Source organism: Trematomus bernacchii, unplaced genomic scaffold, assembly GCF_902827165.1.
Source record: "Trematomus bernacchii unplaced genomic scaffold, fTreBer1.1, whole genome shotgun sequence".
NCBI lineage: Eukaryota > Metazoa > Chordata > Actinopteri > Perciformes > Nototheniidae > Trematomus > Trematomus bernacchii.
Genome location: NW_022987801.1, coordinates 1162420 through 1180387, shown reverse-complemented (window position 1 = coordinate 1180387; position 17968 = coordinate 1162420).

Genomic DNA, 17968 nt, shown 5'->3' with positions numbered 1-17968 from the left:
ATAACAGGTCATCATTCCCACCTCCAATTTCATAATTATTTCCAATCTGAGGTTAAACAATTAGCTATTAAAAGCGTAAACAATTATGAATAAAGACATTTTAGAATAACTGTAATAAGGAATGTTTGGGGCCTTTGAGAATAGTTGCTTACGTGTTGTCTGGAGATTATGTTTACATGTATTATGCTAATAATAACTTTGTTTGTATAGCACTTCCTGTACATAGTTCATGCAGTTCAAAGTGCTTAATATGTCACAGTATGAGATTAAAAGCAGCACACAACAGAAATAAACTACAGAGAATACATACAAAAGTGTAATGTTAGAACAATTTAAGTAAATTAACTATCATTTGTATTAGTTTTCAGCAGCCTGCAAAAGAAGCCAATGTTTGAATAGTTGGAAATATGTTTTGGCAATAGGTATAGAACATGTATTAGAGAAAAAGCCATGTACAGCTGGCTGGATATAACATATATGGATATGATGTTGTTCCCAGCTCCATGGTACATTAGGAAATGTCACAAATGACAGTTTTTAAAATATTTTTCATGTGATGTCTCAACAATCTGCAGGTTAAACATGACTCTAATTACACCATAAGTACCTACAAAGGTAAAGGGCCTTTGTGTGAAGTGCCTCTCAGCTGTTCTTCCTGACTGCAGCAGAAATGATGTCAACTTTAAAGACCCCTGCAGTTTTGTGAATGTCTCCCGACATCAACTAATGAACCATTTCATAATCATCTGCATCTGGAGACAGTTTACAGCCTCGAAACTCCAAACCAGTACTTTGGGATTCACTTATGAGATGATTTATCATGCAACTGCGCCCTCTAGTGGAGACATGTATGAGAGGGTTGAAAATACAACTCCGGATTATAAGTAGTAGTGACACTTAAAATATACTAAAATGAACAAAATCAGAAATAAAACAAAAATAAGTGTGGTTCTGTGTACAGAATATAAAATGATATACAGTCCAGCCTGAGTTAAGTGAGAAGAAAGCTTACACAAAAGCGGATGTAACTAAAGTTTCCTTCAAAATAAAATGTGGTTTTTCAAAATGAACAGAAGGAATCGATGTTTGAATGTGCAATTATCAATAAAAACGGAAATAAAATGTTCATTCTCATAACATGTTTGCTTTCATCGTCTAATAAATGGCCTTATTTTGAAATTAGTTAAAAGGAAGTCATGCACTATTCTTGCCTGGCTTTACAAAACTGGGATGTAGAAGATTAAACCACTCTCATATAATGAGAAAACATCAGTTCTGTTTAGATGCACACATCCACATTAAACAAAGTAGGTCAACATACCTTTTCATTGATCAAACTGCATTTGTTTGTGAGTGTATAGACTGAATAGATTATTAAGTACATTAATCAATATAACACAAATCAATCAATTAACGTGGTTCAGTGAGAGGCAGAGTCAAATGCTCCAGGGTTAGCCTTCTTATTATGTAGCTATTAGCCTACATCCCTGTACTAGGGCAATAGTCTGCTCCCTGGTGACTGGTTGAGACTGAGTGGGCGAGACAGAGAGAGAGAGAGAGAGAGAGAGAGAGAGAGAGAGAGAGAGAAGAGAAGAGCAGAGAGAGCTAGAGATGAGAGAGAGATATGCCAGAGAGAGAGGGAGAGGGGAGAGCGAGAGATCGCTAGAGAGATATCGAGAGAGCGGAGCAGAGATTAGACAGAGATCGATATGAGAGAGATGAGACCTGTGCCTATACACGTCCCGCACTCGAAGCTTCCTATCACATCATCTGTAACCGGAGAACTGAGCATCACTTCACACACAGTTTCCATCTCTTCCCTCGACCACTATTCTCCAGGTGTACACTGCAGCTCTGATGACGGCTCTCAACATCAGCTCCTGAACAGTGCCGGCTAAAAAAACAACTGATACAAAGACCCGCACGGACGAGACCCCACTGAAGATCACTGCTAGCACAACTCACAGTCCAAGATGAGCGTGCGAGGTGAGTGCGTAAAAAAAACAAACCCGAAGTTTTTAACAATCGTTACAAGTGAGTTACTCTAGGCTTTCATCACATTAATCAACATCACGCGCACCTGTACCGTATTAACCCGGGGCATTCACTCGTTGCGCAACGTTAAGTTAATTTCTGCGTAATAACCACCCCCTAAAAATTCAATAAAAAAAAGCCGCAACCCCAAGGTGCGGTTAAGAACAAAATGTTTTAGCGCAGCGCTCTCTCTCTACTCTTTGCTTGGCTTTGGTCCCGAGTCTGACAGAAACACCGCAATGAGACGAGCAGTGACACCAGCTCTACATCGCCACTGGGCACCATGAACATCTGGAGCGGGAGGGCTTCCCCAAAGTAGGGTCCGGGGACCTGTGTGGGGGTCTTGCAGGGGTTTTAAAAAGGTCCACAAATGAGATGGTTTTGTTACATGTATGTGTAATGTTTTTCCTTCTGGGGAAGATGAAGCCCAATGCAGTATAAAGTGATGCTTTACGGTGTGTTGGCATCTGCCTGCAGAGTGTACACAAGGAAGCTTACTTTACATAAATCATGCAAAGTACTTTATTTCCTGCAGAAGCGCCGCATGGATCCTTCCCAAACTAGCTGCATATGCATCAATTCTGCCTTTGCATAATAAAGTAGATTTTTTTTCCTCTCTGATGGATGTGGGGCTCGATGCTGCAGGCGTCAGTGCTAATGGGGGAAATGTAGTCATGTATTAATAAAGAAGGCTATACTGTATCGCAGTATTTATGGACACCTAACTGACCGTTGATAATGCTGATATGTGTTATTTTTTAGTCTTTACTTCTGTTTGAGATGCTTCACAGTAATGTGTGTGTTACACTGACTTAATGTGTTGAAACAGGGCTTAAGTCTGGCTTACAGGACTCATGTAGTTGTGTTGTCTGCTGAGGCTCTCATGCAGTGATTACTACTCCTGGGATGTACTTTTAATCCAGGTTTAACCTGAATGTTGACCCCCGAGGAGGCTCCCTAATGGAAAACAAAGGAATATTAAGGTGTTCTTTCCTGTGTTATATAACCTGCAACTCCTCTCGTCAGGAGGTGCAGCAATGTCCTCTCAATTGATCAATTCCACATCAATAAAAATAACGTCACAGAGGTCCCAGAGGAGCGATCATTTTCACGTCTGTGTCACAGAAGTAGAGCATTGCTCCGATGGGACTTTTCGTTTTGTGCATGTGCTGCTTCCTCGCTTTCCAGCCCTCGGCCCGTGGCAGATGGGAAGCGTCAGTGTCGTTTGATACGTAGCAGATGATGCCACTGCTGCACAAGGGAGATTTGAAATGTAAACAGAATGATAGATGACGGAACATGTGCTGGTCACTTCTGCAGTTCACAGATTTACCTAGAAATCATGCGTTTTGGAGGCCTGTGCTCGGGGGATCGGCCTGAGATGAAGTCAGATGTGAGCCAGGGTTGTTGAAATGTCACGTATAGCTTTCTGTTCGTCTGCACAGCCATGCAGAAGAAGTGTCTTTACTGGTGGGGGATCTGATCATATTTGTAAAATAGTGCTGCATTAGTTTTTGCTGCATGATTTCCCCTATAGTAAGCCCTTCAAAATGTAACCTGAAAACATTCCGCCATGTTAATTTGAGCACCAGTGGGTGGAAAAAAAATGAATAAGCCTCGGTTTTGATCATCAACATAAATTAATCTTGCAAAAATCCTTAGTTCCACGTAGTCATATTTTAGGATTTTTTTTTTTTTTTTTTTTTCTGTCTTCTGTGATAGTGAATTAATTATTTATGGTTTTGTGTTTTTAGTATTGATTTATTCAAATGACTAGTGATTTTAAATGACATTTTATTTGTTTATATTAATCTGTGAAATGGATACAATTGCCTGTTTTTGGTCTGTTAAGGACACAGACAAATCTTAATTAAAAAAACAATCATTTTTGGGCATTTTCTAGACCAAATTGATAGATCGTGAATATAATCGTAAATTGCTCTCAGACATAACGAAAAAAAGAAATACTCTACGAGTCGATTGCTAAAACTGACTTCTTCTCATGCATGTTCTGCTCGCTTCAAGTAAAAAAAAAACAACCATTATATAAGCAAGACTAACCACATCATCCTTTCCTTTTCATGTATGGCCTATAATGTTAAATGTTTCATGGCATCTGAAGCAGCGCTGCTCATCTGCTGAACTCACAGAGCACATCCTAACCCGCCTGTAATCTCTGGCCGTCACCGTGGTCCTCACGCTATTCGGAAGCACGTTGAACCCTTGGCCTCATACATTAGGCTGCATCCATGCCACACACCAATGGATAAAGCTCTAAGTGGAGAGTAAAAAGCCTTTTTTCATTCCAGTTTTAAACCTACTTTCCACCCCCTGATAACAAAGAACACATTTACGAAGACACGTAGCGAGCAAACTAATATTTGTAAGTGTTTAACAATCTATGATAACATTTAATAACTGCTATACAAAGTAGATAATCTTAATGTGCACTTCCTCTTGTTTTAATTTGCGGAAGAGGATGAGGGTGTGTGTCCATGCAGCCTATCTTCCTCATTGAAGTAATGGCGATGATGCACCTTCCCCTTGCTTTGACAGAGCCGTCTCCTCCAGCTGAAATCTTGTCACCCACTGCCTCATTTCCTCCTCTTTCTTTTCACCAGCTTCTATTCAACCCCCCCCTACACACACGCACACGCACACACGCACGCACACACACTTTTTTTCCCTCTAAGCCTTGGTTCTATTCTCCTTAGCAACAGCGAGAGAGGACTCTGCGGGGTATTAACACTTGCATGCGCACATCCGGGAGCTAACATCTGCACAGCGTGAAGCGCAGAAGAAGTCAAAAAGAGGAGGGGGGGAGGAAACAGGGGGAGAAGGCTTTTTAATTTGTAGGGATATTGAATGAAATGACTTTGGGGATGTTATGTAATTTATGTGTTTGGCAGTGGTTCCACTTTTGACAGCTGTTTGGTGGATTTTCCTTTTTATCCGCGCTCGCTCTCGAAGAAAAACACGAAGTTTGTGACTTTTAAAATAAGGCCAGTAATCCAACGCAGGTCACACACACACACACACACACACACATGCAAAGTGAGAGAAAGGTAGCTTTCTCATTATGCTGGTAATTATCACTTAGCAGGCTTAGCCCTCACAAAAAAGCCACCCTATTGCTAGCAAGCTGGCAGGGGATAATTACCAGGGTCTGATGTGGCTCCGAGGCCGGTGGAGCTAGTGAAGTAAAACTGAGAGAACGCCAATCCCCGTTTGCTCTTTGTCAATCTGTCTCTTTCCATCTGTCATTCCCGTCTCCCACTTTCTCCCTCCTCTGCGTCCTCCTTCCTCTCCTTTGCTGTGAGATTGTACCGCATCTGGCATGTCTGGAAATCACTGGCTTTCCCCCTTTTCCTTCATGGAGGTATAATCCTTTTATTTCTGTCTATAAATACATTTCTGCTGAGCTTTTAGACGCTTTCTACTGCCTCTTTCTCCTCCCCCCCCCCCCCCTCTGACAGCAAGTGCAGCACTAAGCCCAGTGTGTGTATGGCTTAAGAAATGTACAGTGTGTGTGTTTTCAAGAAGACACCGTTGAGGGTTGAGCGTAGACAAGCAAAAGCTGAGAATAGGGACCATGGAGAGGAGGTGTTTTTCTATTAAAAGGAAATATGTGCCGTCAGTCCCTAGGTTGTTGCACCTGCCTTTCATACACCAGTTTTTCCATCCTATCATCCCCTCCTTTGGTCTTCTACCCAATCAACTGCTTCCTTTTCCCAAGTGGGGTGAAGCTGCGAGTGTGTATCTGATATCAGACACTGAAACCTGAATAGATGAGTGTTTGACGCCTGGGATGCGTGCTTTGAATATCAATTTGAAAATTACTTTGAAGTTGTCAAAGCCACCAATGGGTTTTCTTCACTAACCAGCAGCTCGTATTCCTCTGAACAAACACATGGATGTTTAGAGTCTTTGGAAATAAGAAAATAGGCGAAGTTATTCTCTGTTCATAAGGATCAAGGACCTACACTTCTTTTTGATAGATTTATAAATGGTTTCGTCTACAACAAATATAGAAAAATGCTTAAGCTTGTGAAGCCCAATGAGATGTCTTCAAAAAAAAACCTTGTTCTGTTTCACAAACCAGCCCAAATGCTGCAAGATCATTTGGACATTTGTATCCACTATAGCAATGTTGGTTGGTAATTGTAGGTATTAAGTGGTACTAATGTTCATGATCCCCAGAGGATGAACCCTCTTGACTTTGGTGAGCCTTTGAATTTTTCATCTAGCACCACCAGGAGGTCAAAGTGTTCACATATCCAATGAAATATTTCAACATCTACTGGATTGATTGGCACCAAACGTGTTTTAGAGTCAAAAACATACATTGAATACGTTGCTTTCCTAAACATTTGTTCATATGAACACGGCAATGTTTCAAAAGAGGTACTAACAGAAACATATATGCTGTAGTTTCTATACATTGCGCGCACACTCTCAATGCTCTTAAAGTATTCCCTTTTCTATAGAAAGCCCTCCCTCTCAAACAACACCATTATCCTCTTCTACCCCCAGGAATCATAACTATATCTGCATCACTCTCACCACGCAGACCCACACCCACTGACTTATATAAAGCCATCAACTGGCATTGTGCTATTTTTAGTCTGCAGGTACAGTGTTTGAGCATGAGGAGATGGTTATGGCTCGAGAACAGAAGCCGGGGCTGCAGAATATAACAGATGGAGGAAAGGGCTCCGCTTTTAAAAAATAAAAAGGAAACACATGGATGTGTGATGAGGAGAAATGCACCACAAAACCTGTTTAACCTGACACGCGGGATGTTCTCGTTCAGGGTTCGTACGTGACGTGCCTGTGAAAAGTAACGTTTACAAATTACAGTGAAGTCCACTAAACGAGGAGTTTGAGGTGGATAGGTGTGTGCAAAAGAACAGGACGTTCACACAGAAGACAGTATTTGTGTCTTGTGTAAAACCAGAAGTCAAGATTGGGGTATTTGTTACGCAACTTCTGTATTTAAGTACTTCCACAATTATTTGAACCCAAACCACAATCTTTACGTAAACCTTACCAAGTAGTTTGGTAGCCTAAACTTAGCCAAGTATTTCAAACTACAATCTGGCCCTAAAACTAGCCGAGTCGTTTAGTTTCCCTAACAATCACTTGTATTGAGATTGGTGATTATTAATAAAAGTACATTTTGAAAGATATCATATGAACTGAGACCGAACAAAGCGTGTCATGATGTTGGTCATGGTACTTGGATGCAAATGTTGGTTTAGAGGTACAGCGAGATGGATTTAACAAACAGAATGAATGTAAAGGAGGTTAAGCTTTTTAGATGGAGGTTGACTATAGCTTTAGAGCCAGAAGCACATTCAATAATACAAAGAGAACATAATCTGGGCATCATTACGGCTTTGTTCTGTTTATGAGACTGGATTTTAAAGAGCGCTTATTCTAATCACATTAGAGCCTAAAGTTCATTGGAACCACGGCCCATCAGAGTCCCGTGTTAAGCTGTAAAAGCAGCATTTTGAGCAAACAAGACTCCTGGCTACATGGAGCCTGCAGAGAGCTTAACAGCTTGGTCCACTTAATGTACAGTAAGAGCAGCTCTGAGCAGATGTTCAGCCGGTAGAGAAGCACACACTCAGCACCGACGCACATCTGGTTACCCGGTCAAACACAGACCGTCAGCCGGGAGTCCTCACAGGAGGCGGGGGAGGACGGCGAGGGGTAACACAGCGTGGATGAGATGGAAACAGCCACTGGGTGGGTGTATGAATTGAAGGGTAGAGTGGAGAAGAGGACCAGAGAGGAGATGAAACGAGCACGAGTCCACCCAGGCTTCAAAAAGTAAGCACTCCTGGAAACTATATGGTGGATAACAAAAAAGCCCCCGGAATAGATTGGTTATGTAAGAGGAAGAAAGAGGGCCGGGATACAAAGGATGGATAGTTGTAGGAACAAGAAATCCCCAGCTAAAACCTGTTTCCCTTTTTCCTGACAAGAACCAGTCGCCTCCTACGAATAATGCATCCTCCCTCCGGACCCGAGCGATAATGAATCCTGTACGCCGCCACCTTATTTTGACACGTTATTATTGGGCCCCGCTGGGCTAGTTAGCACTTTTGTTGTAAGCATTTATCTTGGAGGCAAGTTTCCCAAGACAATGCCTTAATTTCAACGTTATGTAAAGATGGAAATATTGTTTTCTCATAATCTCTTTATCGTCCCATTGATGTTGCTTCAGAGACGATATTATGCTCATCAGAGAGACTTTTCTTTTAGCAATTAAAAAACGTAATTATGATTTACTAAAGTAATGTTGAAGCAATTACTCATCTGGCTGGTGAAATTTGATTTTTTTAAACTATTATTTGGAAGAAAACGTTAACTGAAATGAAACACTGGCATATTTCCAAAATCGTTGTTGGAGATATTAGCATCTTAGCTTCTGACCTTAGGGTGTGCTTTTCTAGCTGACATATGAACACCGACACTACTTTGCAACGCGCCGTCAACTTCAATAGTGCAAACTGACTGGAGCACGTAATTACTGGGACTCAAGACTATAAATGCCTATTTCTTTGCCCTTTTTTAACAAGTGCTGAGCGATCACCATTAACGACTGAAGCCATGGTACTGTTAAGTGGAATATAGTTATCTTACTGACTTGACATTGTCGCTTGTAACGTCAATTTATTAATAAAACAAAAAAAGATATGACGCTGTTGTACTGAAGCACTAAACACACTAGTTGTTAGTTTGAAAGAGGTCTTGCTCCGACATTGGTTAAATGCACTTACCGCCACTTTGGAAAAACCAAATGAATGAAATGAAATTCAGACTAACGAGATAAAAAGCCGCGGCTTGTTCAGGTAAATCGACCAAAATCAAATTCAAATGTCACAGGCAGTAAAGAATAAACAGAGAAAATCAATTAACACCTTCAATAATGAATGTAGAAGTATTCATTGAAAATCGTTGGGTTTCGGTTCCATTGGTTGGCCCTTACTAAAAAGTTGGAATATGTCAACTAAGGCTCTGGAAAAGTGGGACTTTTGTGCCATTTCTGACATTTTATTGACAAAAATATTGTTGGCTGCAGCCGTACAGCAGATGGACCAACCATAACGATTCAATTGTATCTTAATATGCTGCATTGGCATGAAAGATATGCACAATTCCCGAAATGATGACCCCAAATCTCCCCTCAAAAACCAACATTCCTCCACTATAAAGTTTGGATTCTACATCACACGGGACGAGTGGGCGAGGTTGCGATATGTATGATCTCTGACAATTGCAAGCGGCTCTCTAGGACCTTATATAACTCATTTAATATGTATTACGTTCTTTCCATGAAGACTCGGCTCTGAGATCAGCGGAGGGTGGAGAAAAAGGTTCCTCGGAAAGGATAAAGGGGATGTGACAGAAGTGTGAGGAAAACAGCTCGGAGAGGTGTATTCCCCCGAAGCAAAACTGTGTGTTGTAAATGAAGTGCATCGCATTGTGTGAGAAAAAGAAAGGGGGGGGGTGTGTGTTCCTATCCTCTGTATACGTGTGTACAGTACGAGCATGTGCGCGCGTACCTCCATCTGGACTCCATTTATGCCAGCCGAGTGTTTTCTGAATAGACCGTGTATGTTCCAATCTTTCTCACGAGCCAGTGTTCGAGCGTTTTCTTTTTTTTATCGCCCTCTCTTGCTACAATACATGTCTCTTTCCCCCTATCTTGCCTCCATATGTGTCTTTCTCTCTCTCTATCACCTTCAGCAGCTCCCCAGGGCAGACTGTTAAATGCTGCAATCTGTCTCTGTCTCCCATCCTTACCCTCCCTCCCCTTCCTTTCTTTCTCTCCGCCTTTCTCCGAGGCTCGCCGCTCATGAATCACAGCGCTAACGACTACATGTAAAAGAGGGAAATCCCTTACTAAAAGCAGACGGAGGAGGGAAAAGGGGGGGGTGATAAGGACATATCTCAAGGGGGGGTTAAAGCTACCTTTGTGATTAGCAGGATGGAAGTGGAAAGGACAATAAAGCCTAGGACAAAGGATGGATGGATGATATTAGGATCATTATATGAGGGTTTTAGGGTCAGAAGAAGTCCGTTTTTAACCTCATTTCAGCCCAATCAGAAAGCCATGTATTGACACCATTAGCAGCAGAACTGTCTTGGCGAGGAGAAAAGTGCTGAGTTAGAAGCAAATAAGGTTTCTGTACTTCACATTAATACGGTTACCTTCTTACGGGAAGCGGCGCTGCACAGAAACATTCATCTTCTGTCTATCACACAGCAGCTTCACTGGAGCAAAAGGGGGTTAAGTGCCCTTCAAACATAATGGCAGTGGGAGGGGGGAATGTTTGTGACACACTATTTAAAAGCAGGATTTCTCAGCAAGTACATCTCACAGAGGGACGACCTTCCCTGCAGTCACTTGTTTGTTTTAACCAGGATTTTTAAAAGGGTAGTGAACTGAGAGACCCCGTGACTTACTGTATCCCTTAAGAGAAGCTGTTAGTATGGATGGTATAAAAGACAGAGGAGATATAGGTGAAGAAGATGATAATGGAGGCAGAAAGAGAGATCACTTTTAGATCCGTAAATCTGAAAACTTAATCTATACATTTTGGATTTGGAAACAAAATGGGATTTTCCCCACAGATATGCTGCAAAATGCTCAATTAAAACTAAAACATGGTGGTTTCTGGAATAAGTGCCAAAACGTGGTGACTTATTGCTGGTTTGGGCATAATGGACACATATACATCACCCATAGCCAATGGTATCTGCCTATGTGAAGCACTTTGAATTGCCTCTGTGTCTTAAAATGTGCTATACAAATAAACTAACCTTGAACCTTATCAAGCCATTAACTGTCATTTAAACGTAATGGTGTTTGCCATTCACTAATACTGATATATCCTTAGTCTGAATGAAATTGAAACCTCTCACACATTAAAAGAAAAAGACCCCAGTTGGGAATTCGGAAGAGGAAAAGGAGCTGAGGATAGAAATGTGATCATACTTCAATTCTGAGCAGCAAATGCAGGATTTAACCATTTGAATTCTTATCCCAGTTTCTCTTCAAATAAGCTTTAGAGAGTATGTAAGCTGCTGCCAAAAAACAAAAGACTGACAGGAAATGGAAAGCTTATTTTAATTAAAAAAGTTCAGTCTTTGTACCCTTAATGCGGACCATTTGTAATGCGTCATTCGTGTATGTCTTCTTCATACTTCCTCTCCATTTTACCACCACCTAAGATTTTAGTTTTTTCTCTTCAGGTCTGTCAAGGCCAAATCCTCCCTCTCTTTATCTGTGGATGTTTTTCTGAGTAAAAGCCTGTTTTAAAGCCTCCTTCACCAAAAGCTGCTGCACTTCTCCCCGTGTGATGAGTGCTAATGCTCAACACACAGCCTCTCTCTTTCTCTCTGCAGTGTTTCCCCCTCTTGCTGCAGACACACTCACTCATATCTCTGCAGTCTCTCTCTCCTACCTCGCCCTGTCTCACCATTTCTTTCTGTTGTATCCCCCTGTTCTCGCTGCCTCTCTTTGTTGCACCCTTGCCGCTTGTTTTCTTGTTTGTAGTCTGGTGCCTTGATGTCTCGGCATGACTGCAGTGCTGCAGTATAATGCTCTCCCTCAAATAGAGCTAAGTATTTGGAGGAAAAACATTGAGTGGCATCTTTTTGTTCCATTAATGTAACATGGCAGATCAGTATGCAGATCAACTATGAAGCTGCACCATAGGTTTACATTAACGCAGACTGCAGTCGCTTGACCACTTTTAACAGCATGGACTTTAATTGTGGCTGAGGCGACGCGCTGGCTGTCATCAGACACACTGCGGGAAACTCACTATTGTAACAAAATAGCTTTCAGGTAACCCACAAAGGAACACCACAGCCATTAGCAAATATTAAGTCAAGATCCTTCACTCACAAAGACTACCTTCACATTAATTACAGTCTATGGTGTCATTTCATTATAAGTTTTGACATTTAGGTGGTGTCATCCTTATTGATGACAAACTGCTGCGGTAAATCATGTCTGATCTGTTTGGACTGAAGACAGCCAATGCTACTCTTTGTTTTATCAGCTTAAGCTAACGTATTAGCGTCACAGACGGACAGGAAGAGCAGCTTCACACAGCCCCAAATCCAATTTCAGCTTAAATGATGGTGTAAGCCTAAACAACTGGGGATACACTGCGCTTTTAAGTTTAGATTCTGCAGCTATGTGCACAAGCCGTCAGTATTTTTACACTGAAGAACTACCTAGATAACGGCTAGCTATTGACACGAGGAGACCACCTAGACCAATTTAAAGTGGACCTATCATGCTATATTTTAATAATATAGTGTAGGACCATACCTATATAAGGCATATTTATACTTTTTTTTTTTCAAATACCAAACAGATCATGCATTTTAGCCATGCCTCATTTCGCTCAATTTGCACTTTTTTACCCCTGTATTTGCAAGGGCTGATTCTGTGAGAACAGCACCATCTACAGGCCTGGCATATGTACTACAGCGTCTCCAGCGCTTTCGAACGGCAATGGCCGTGGCTGTCTCCTCCTGATTGGTGGAGTTGGCCCAATAGCCGTAGCGCCACCGTCCTGACGTCAGGACAGTGTTCAAATCTGGATCAGTTTTTATCAGATCCGTTGCAGCCCCTTTTTTAGAGATTTGGGTATGGAGGAAAATAGAGAGGGTTGTGTTTTCTGACACTTGGTGAGTTCCCTGGAACACCGGGGACACATATTCATGTATAAAAGACGTACAAAAGTGCATTTTGCATGATAGGTCCCCTTTAAGAAAAACATTCTGTTGCCACATGTCCAAATTATACTGATGTTTAAGTTAAATGTAAATATTAGTGACACCAGCATAAAGTAAGAATATTAACTAGTCTTTTCTATTTGAATGTACGGTTATTCGCTGCAGCTGCGTACATTAGCAGTTGCCATAGGTATTTCTCAAAGTACACTTTTTGACATGTCACGGTAAGAAAAGCACACATTTTAGGAGTATTCAAGCAATTGTTTTTAATAATATTTCTGATGGAGGACTTACATCTAGCTGCTTTAGTTTCAGTTGAGCATGCTGACTCACTACCATATAATTTAACAGGGACATTTTGTTAGTGTCATTGGCAACATCTGTGCTTTTGTGACAGGCCAAAAAAACTGCTCTGAGAAGTCCTATTATTGGTGACAAATTCAACACTAAACTTTCACCTCCTACAGTTTGTTAGGGCACTCAAAATTACATTTGACACCCGTCCTAATATTGCGGTTTTGATATGAAAAATTGCTCAGACATTGTTTTCTTTCCGACTTGTTCCGTCTCTACCTCTTGCTCCTTGGCTGTCATTTGAATTTCCTCTCTCCAAACTCTTCCTCCCTCCCTCCCCAGCCTCACCCTCTCTCTCTTCCTCCTACCAGACACATACTGTACACACTCGCAGTCACTGAACATTAGTTTTGTTCCCTGTCTGGCTCTGCACACAGGACCCCGGATTGACTGTTGACCCGATGGGTTCCTTTTGCACGTGTGCACACACACACACACATTGTGCGCACACACACTGCAAGAACACAGAAAACACTCCCACACAAATCAGCACACTCATGCGTGCCTGTAGACATGGGTCACACACACACACACACACACACACACACACACACACACACACACACACACACACACACACACACACACACACACACACACACACACACACACACACACACACACACACACACACACACACACACACACACACACACACACAGTTATTGGCAAGGGCTGAGTGACAAGCCCCTCTCCACCAACTCAACCATGCTCTGGTGGAGATTATATTACGCACGGGCCATTTGCTGCGTGGATCATAAAGTGCAATAAGGGCAGTGTTAAGCAGAGGCAGACGCACACACACACATGAATATGCATTCAGACACACACTTTGACACCACATCACATAATCTGCCCAAATCTCTCCGTCCATGTCCCTCTCTGACTTCACTCTCTCTCTCCCCTGTATCACTGACTCACACGTCCACAAGAGTAACACCAGTGTGTGGTGGCACAACGGCAAGTGGAGCTTGAAGGACAGAAGAAAAAGTTAAAAAAAACGCAAGAGGAAGGGAAGTGTTTGAAGTATGACAGCTATGGAGGTCTGAGTAAAAATAACATTTTTTAACAAGGGAAAGGAGTGAAGTGTAGAAGACAAAGTGTTTGAGGTAACGATAAAAGGACGGCTTACAGGAGAGCGACACATTGGGTTCACATCTTTTTCAGGAATTCAAACCGTATTCCACCTAATGACAGAAGCAACACACATGGCAATACAGAGCCTTTCCCAGTTAACTATCAAAAACCCCACTTACAATCACAATTATAAAATTATTCCTGGGACAAATGACTTGTAAGACAATGACACGCGTTAAACTAAATACAGGATTTTAACCAATATCATAATGTATTAACGTTCAAAACATACAAGTATTATATACTAAAAGCCACCATACTCTACCATGCCATTGACAAAAACTGAGAGAGAAAATGTTTTGGTTAATTTTATGTTATGTTTTTGTGATTTATTTTTTGGTAAAAGGTTATAACAATGACCGAGCATATGCCACAGTTTCACAAAAATGTGCACCTGCTATTCATTTGCGGTTTACTTTAGTTACAAAAGAATCGATCAAAGAAATATTGTATTTTGAGTATTCCGCACGGTTTTGCTGTATGTTTTCCCCACAGGGGAACCAGAACAAGCTGTACACACAACATCATATCACCTAAAAAAAATTGGCAAAAGTATTAAGCATATGGCAAGATGCAGGAGACACTCATTCAGCTCCGCAGAGTGAATGTGTCATCCTGACTCCATCACAGTCATTCTCCGGCTTCCAAGAAGACACCACACAGTCTTCTGCTTCTCACCGGCCTGGTGCCAGGAAGCGTTTCTCAGCAAAAAATATGAGACTATCGGGCCGTGCTGCTTGGCAGTAACAGACCCGAGTACAGATTTATCCACAGCGTTTATGGGAGCTGGAATTTTCTTATTAATAAAAGTATGACACTTGGACTATTTCATTATGATTGGAAACACTTGGCAATCAGGAAGATGCTTTATTTGGCAGTAGAAATGCATTTGTTTTTGTAGGTGTTTATTGTAGGGACTAAACAATTAATCTAGTCTGGAACAAGAGTCAATGCAGTAATGTGACAGTATAAGGAATGAAGTTAATGTACGCATTTCTAAAAGTGTTGTTTTCTTCTTCTCTACAGCTGGCATCCACTAACTCTGCTAAATGCAGCCAGACGACTGCAGCCGACAACAAAGGTATGTCTGATAATGTTGTCTACTGTAACTTGCTTTAATCTAAACTACTGGACTTTTGCTACAAGATGTATGCATAATTCATACGTTATGATTTAAATTATATACAACTCTAGTGTAAGAAAGAAGCTTTTTTTCTTAGATAGATGTTGACATTTAATCCTTTTATTTCTTTTAGTTAGAGCGAAATTGCAAAGACAATGTGATCAATGCCACTGCAGCCAATTCAGCAAATTAGTTATGGAAGATTTGGCAACTTTTCAGACAACCCTTTAACAGATTTAATCATTAAGAGCAGAGACACGGCAGTAATGACTTTCCCAGGGAGAGTTCTCATTGATGTTCTGTGTCTTCAGGTTCACATTACGTAAGTGAAAGTTGTATTTACCTTTTTTGCAAGACACTCGACAAAGAAAAATCGCAAACTGGCAGAAGCAACGTCTCTGCTTTTCTCGTTTGTTTATCTTGTTTTTTCCTCTGCCCCACTCTCCCTCTTTGAACACAAGTAAGTTGACATTGAGTTTTATGGAGGTCAGAGCACCGATTTTCCATGAGCTAAGCAACCAGCAAACGGCAGTCTTGTTGGCAGGAATCACCAGTGTGTCAGCCAGGAAAAGTTTTTGTGCAACGTTGCTCATCAATAACCAATTCCAGCACTGCAGAATTTACCATCTATCAATGCACCACCAGTCAATGGGATGAGGGCGATTGTCATGTGAATACACGGTTTCCATTTCCCTCTCCACATAGATTCCTCTGGGACTCTTTCCTTTTCTCTCTAACCCAAACTAAGCTTAATCTTTTCCTCCCACCTGTCCTGTCTGTGTGAATGTGACTAAAATAAAAATCTATTGTTCATTAAGTTTCCTTTATTCTAGCCCTAAGACTTGGTCCACCTGCTGTGCCTTGCATCTATAATATGAATACATTATAACATATAAATGCAGATTCCTTTAAGGGTTTTTGAGACACATATAAATGCAGTTTTTTGTCTGTTCATTGTGTAATAGTAATGGTTTAAACCAGGGGTGTCAAACTCAATTTCATCGCGGGCCACATTCGCCTAAAGGTTGCACTCAAAGGGCCGGTTGTAACTATATAAATATATAATATATATATATAAAATAATGTATTATATTACATTATTGCCTCTGAATTGGATTATTATGGGATAGGATAATAACTTAGTAATTAACTACGTCTGAAAGCAGATGTCCAGGGCAAATAATTGCAAGTCTCTTCAGTGCGCATGTCACAAAACGAGATGCATTGTGGGACATGTAGTTTATGGGTAACCTGCTTCTGTAAAGTGGCATGTAACCGTATAATAAACGTATTATATTCTTTGCAAGCTCTTTGCGGGGCCACATAAAATGAAGTCGCGGGCCGGATTTGGCCCCCGGGCCTTGAGTTTGAGACCCCTGGTTCAAACCAATGCAACATCTGCACAAAGTATCCCAGACCAAATCATTTTATTCAACACATTTTGCAAAACTATGGCGGATCCAATTATACAAAGATGTTGAAAAATGTTATTGTCATTTTTTTCAAGTAAAATACTGTAATGCGCTCTTCAACGGTCTTCCAAACAATTTACAATAAACTATACATTTAGAAATCTGCTGCCAGACTTAGAAACAGAAATATAGAGCATATCAGTCCGGTTTAAGCTAACCCCCAGTGTTTTTTACGATTGATTACAATTGTTTACAAGGCTTTAATGGTTTGGGACCGGCCTACATGACTAATTCCTTGTTGTTTTATAATCCGTCATGGCTTCTTAGATCCTCTGCTTCAGTTTTTTTAAATACAACCTATCACACAGATATAAATATCGGCAGCTCAGCCTTTTCTTGGTTCATTTCTGCACCAAAACTACAGCATTCCCTACTCGACGGTCTTAGAAATCTACAGATTAACGTTGTAACTCGACATGCTGTTGTGTGAACTCAGATGAGATAACGAACTGTTACCCGTGTTTATAAACAACGGATTAGTTCCTTTAAAAAAATCATTCTGTATCATGCCATCAGGCTGAATCATTCTTAGGAGACCTGCTGATTATGAGCACAGTGAACATGACAATTGCTGACTCAGATGATAACCGTTGGCTACTGACTTAACATTTCTTTATGAGGAACAGCTTGTTCCTAATAACTGCAAAACAATAATGACATCTAGGGTTTGAGAACATCCACACATGTTCCTCCGCGTTTAACAAACACCAGATTGTTAAGGCTCTGTGTGCATGACTGGCCTCTTCTTCAGTATGTGCCGTTTGATCATCCGCACAACTGGAGCAGGAGTCACTGCGGATTAGGCCGAGACGCAGTGTGATTTTTAAAGCACCATCAAACACTTACTTGTTTCTGTCACTCAGGTGTATTTATAGGCTGTAGCGTCTTTGTTGTCATCTTTACTTCTCAAATCGGAAAATGGGATGTTTTGGAAATGCTTGAGCGGTCCCATAGCACCTCATGTGTTACAACAGGACCTTTATTCAGAGTCTAATGGCCTTTAAACTGGCTTTTTAAAACTAACACATCAACATGTACCCAGTAGTGTAGATAACTAATTCAAACAAAACAATGCATG